This window comes from Lolium perenne, chromosome 2 (genome assembly GCF_019359855.2).
Source record: "Lolium perenne isolate Kyuss_39 chromosome 2, Kyuss_2.0, whole genome shotgun sequence".
In the NCBI taxonomy this organism is placed as follows: Eukaryota; Viridiplantae; Streptophyta; class Magnoliopsida; order Poales; family Poaceae; genus Lolium; species Lolium perenne.
Window position 1 is genome coordinate 175,970,073 of NC_067245.2, and position 4,919 is coordinate 175,974,991.

A 4,919-nucleotide genomic window follows, 5' to 3' on the forward strand; every position below is an offset into this window, starting at 1 on the left:
CCTCCTATCGTCATGCAACGGTGACAACCTCATGCATTCCCCAACATATGTGTGCACTCATATATCAATACAAGAGATCATCATAGAAGATACCAAATACTTATATGCAACCATCAAAAAATTAGCTCACAATTGCCATGAACAAGTCACTACTCAAACAAGGACATAGAAACACAATAGATAATGGGAAAATGATAGATTGCATTACACATCATGTTTGCCAAGAGATTGCAGTAGAGAGATCATGGAGAGGTGCTATGGATGTTGATGAAGAGGTGCAGCCGAAGGTGGAGATGGCGTGGAAGATCCACGTGGCGGCGCCGGCGGCAGGGAGGCATCGGTGGCTCCCTATGGGTGGCAGCTGCCCTTGGGGGCAGCAGTCCCTTTCCCTTTTTTTCTTGGATTTGGTGCTGTTGTGGAGGAGGTTTTACCCCCCCTTAGCGGCTGCCAAGGAGGAGGATTTTCGTCACAATAGATGGATGCCTCCAAAAATAGGGTTTGCTCTCAATATATAGAGGTGGAGATGCAATCTTGGTCATATGATGGATGCCCCTTTGATCCAAGGACTCTTGGGAACCTCTAGAACCTTCCTAGCACTCCCCTCTGTCCTTTACGAGTCCATAAAGTTGTGGCTTGGCCTAATCCATCAAGTATGGCAAGAGTTTGTGTCAATCACGTCACCAACTTTCGGTTTTCCGAAACTGCCTCTGTACCCTTTAGTCAAACGGGCGCCGATTCCGCATATGAACTCTATTTGGAGTGTTATTTTATGTCAAACGAAGATCTGCGAATTCTCCACAACTTCTATCTCTAGCACTTTTTCCGTTTGAGGTCATCTTCGAGTCTTTTTGGGGGCAATATTTAAAAAGTATTCTACAGGGACATATATTAGGAAACTCTAGATTTCACCATAATGACCGGTTTTCTTCCATATTTGCATATTTCCTACAAAAAAAAGTTTAAAACAAGAACTTTTGCAATTTTGCAACTATTAATAGGTTAGTATTAATAAATATAATAAAATTACATAATAATAACGATTTTGACACAATAAACTACAAAGTTCGTGTATGAATTTTACATGCATCAAGAAGACATCCTCTAGAGCCATCTTCACCTTGGTGGTAGCAACTGACGAAGTTCCATGGGGCACCGCTGGTAAAAACAACTACCTCCTCGTTGTTGAGGGCCTTGACGTGGACCTCAATGAATACCTTGCAGATGGCCACATATGTGTTTGTTGTGGCTGCAGGTACGGAGGTGGAAGAAAATGAAGTCGAAGCAACAAGCTTCACTCGTTCCCAATCAACCACGACTGGCTCGGAGTTCGGCAGTCTGTGGACACTAATGCATGGCGGGGCATGCTGGATGTCTAGAAGGAAGTAACCATCATAGATGCACAAACCATGCAATGCATCATGAGCTTGGCTCGCCTCGTGCCATGAATCGAACTCCACAAACACATCCAGATGTGTGGGTTGCTGGAATAGGCACACATCATTCACTCCATACGTATCAAAGATCTGGCTGAGTACTTTCTCGGTTAGTGGATAGATCAAGTGGGTAACTGATACATCCCAAATGTATCTACTTTTTCAAGCACTTTCCACAATTAATCACTCTGGAATCTCACCATATTTAGATACAAACTGCTGAATCTGATGGTGCTTTTTTAGCAAAGTCTTCTTTTTGTCAAGTTTTTACAAGAAATAAAACCGAGGAAAAATACCACGGAAGTTTTTCACCAAAAGAAGGGACCTAGAGCTTTGGATCATGAGTGGGGAGCCACGAGGCCAGAACGAGGCCAGGTGACGCGTCCCACCAGTGCCCGTTCGGCCCTCAATCATCATCTCGTCTCCCCCCTTCGTGAGGTGCCTTATATACCCTGAAAACCTACCCCCTTGGAGGGGGACGATATTTTGCGAAACAGAGCGCCGTGGAGACCATGATCTTCGTTCCGGGGGCAAGATTGATCCTGCTCTCCACCCCAGAGAGAGGGATTTCGAGGGCTTCATCATCACCGTCACCGACACCATCACCAACCATCATGGACTCACTCTCCATCACCATGAGTGAGTAGTTCTCTATAGGATTTAGAGGTGGATGCATTTTGGATGCTATTGATCATGTAATCCTCCATATGTATCGAGATTTTAGGTGTTTGTCTTGAAGATATTCTTGTATGAGTGTTGGTACACCTTTGCAATGTATAATGCTTGTTACTAGGACCCAAGTGGCATGATTTCAGTACTGAACCTATATTGATTTATCATATATATGAGGATCATTTTTATCTGCGAGGTGTATCACTTGTTATTATGTTGATCCCGCGAATCCCTAAGGTGACAGGTGGGAAAAAACAAAGGGGAGATGTAGTAATTTCGAGGGTTGTGTGTGTTGATGAATCCTAATGCTTTGTTCTGGTCTATTCGAAAGGGTATACCTTAATTTCTTGTAGTTCCAAGTTTTCCCTAGTGAAATGGGCAAGCTGGACAAAATATGTTATGCAAATTCTCGTAGTTAGTACGCAAAACTATATTTGGAGCACACATCTGCACACAACTGAATTAGAGATAAGTTCTATGTTAGTTGGATTACATTACATGATCAATATCATCCATATATCAACCCATTGTTTCCTCATGACTATGCTCTTAGCGACTGCAAGTTTCACATTACTACTTCTGATGAAAACTGGAAATCTGATGCTTTTATTTAATGTTTTCTTTTACTGATTTGAATCAACTGCTATAAAATCACTACTTGCTTTGTGAGTTGATTGATATATAGGTGTGGTTGAGAGTGACGTCTCAATCGCTAAAGTCATATTGGTATTCTTCTGTTCCCCTTGAGTCGAACTATAAATTTGGGTAATACTTACCATCGAAGATTTCAGCACTCCCCTATACTTGTGGATATCAAGACATTTTCTGGCGCCGTTGCCGAGGATCCTAGCTTTATTGGTAAGACAACTTTTTATCATTTACTTGCTGCACTTAATTGTTTCTCACCATGGGAAATAATAAGGAACCTGCTAAGAGGGATCTTAGGCCCTCCACAACAAGGAAAGGTACGTATTTACCTTCTAGACCACATTTTTCGCCTCAAGCTGCTATTACTCCTGCTACTAAAAAGAAAGGTATTGTTCATACTAGTTCTCCATTATCCATTATGTCAACTAGTAATGAAAGATATTTATTGGATGTGTATGAAGATAAAGAAGATACTCCTGATTTTTCCAACTCCATGTCTGATGAAAATATGAAATCTGAATTTGAACATGATAAACTTTATCATGAACATGATAAATCTTTAAGTCCAAAAATATCAAATTCTGAAGAGGATAGTATCTTTACTGAAGCTTTTATGAATTCCGAGCTAGATGATTTGGATGAATTTGAAGCTAGCTTAGGTTCCTGCTTAGATGATTTGTTTCCAGATGCTAGAAAAACTGAAGCTCATGTGATTTACATTAAGGATAAAGACTATGAATTTAATGTTGATCCTAAGAAAATAGAGAGATTTTAAGCTATTAAATTTAACGGTAGATAGGATGAACTTCCTTGGGAATATTTAATAAATCTCTCTGAGCTAGCAAATTTATTTGGAAATACTAAAATCCAAAGACGCTATTACTTCTTGAAATTGTTTCCTTTCTCGTTGGGAGGTGAAACAAAAGCTTGGTTTAATTATGTAGCACCTAAGTCCATTCCTAGTAAGGAAACATGCATCTATTCGTTTTGTAATAAATATTTTCCTGCTAGTAAAATACATGCTTTGGTTGAAGAAATTATTCACTTTGCTCAAGGTAAAGAAGAAGTAGTCCGCAAGCTTGGGGGAGATTTAGTGCCCTCAAGAGGAAGTGTCTAGCCCATGGTTTAAAGGATAACCAATTACTTGATGTATTCTATAATGGCTTAACTGAAGGATCTAGATCTTATCGAGATGGTATTGCAGGTAATATTTTTAGTGAAAGGACCGTGGAAGAAGCTAAGGAATTAATGAATACCATCAAACAAAATCATGATGATTGGCATATTGATTAACATATTAAATATGGAAGAGGTATTCATAAATTTTCTAATGAAGTTATGAATTAAGCTTCAAAGTCGCTCAAGGAGAAGGGTATTAAAACTTCTAAGTTGAAGAAACACTCCAAAGATGGCTATAAATTTAAAACCGGTGGACCATGTTTTCCTATTCAAGTAAATGATATAAACTCTGGTAAAGGTAATGAAGAGGTATAATTCCCTACTGAAGTTTCTTTTGTTAATGGTTCTACTTATGATAGAGGGAATTTTGATTATGATATTAAAAGGGACATACTAGAAAATTCTTGCAATATAGAAATTATTCATAAAAATCTGAGCTCTTGTGTAGATTCTCTTAAAATGACTGTCAAACATTATCATATGATGCATAATCAAGTTAAGAAAATTATTTCTCTTCAAAATAAATTGTATGAGAAGCTTCTTGATGAGAAAATACAGGTTTGTGGAGTTAATACTAGAGGAGGTTCAAGTACTCAGGACCCTGATTATCCCGAAGAACATCCTGAGAGAAAAGAACAAGAAGCTCGCAAAAATAAATCTATTGTAGGGAAAACTCCCAATGAAAAGGAAAAGAATCTGAACTCTAAAGATGAAGATACAGAACAATATGTGGAAATGTCTCAAGCACAAGAAGAACCACCTGAAGATACTGCTGATAAAGAACCTGAGCCTACAATAAATGAAGATCCTCAATCATCTAAGGGTAAAAAATAAGAATAAGAAGAAGAAGGCTCCACCGCAACCGAAAGGTAAAGAAAGGGATCCATGGGTTCATAGAACTTTACCATATCCCAAGAGGTAACTAAAACTCTAGACAATGAAAGATTTGAGAAGTTTATTGATTTTATAAAGAGATTATATTTGCAA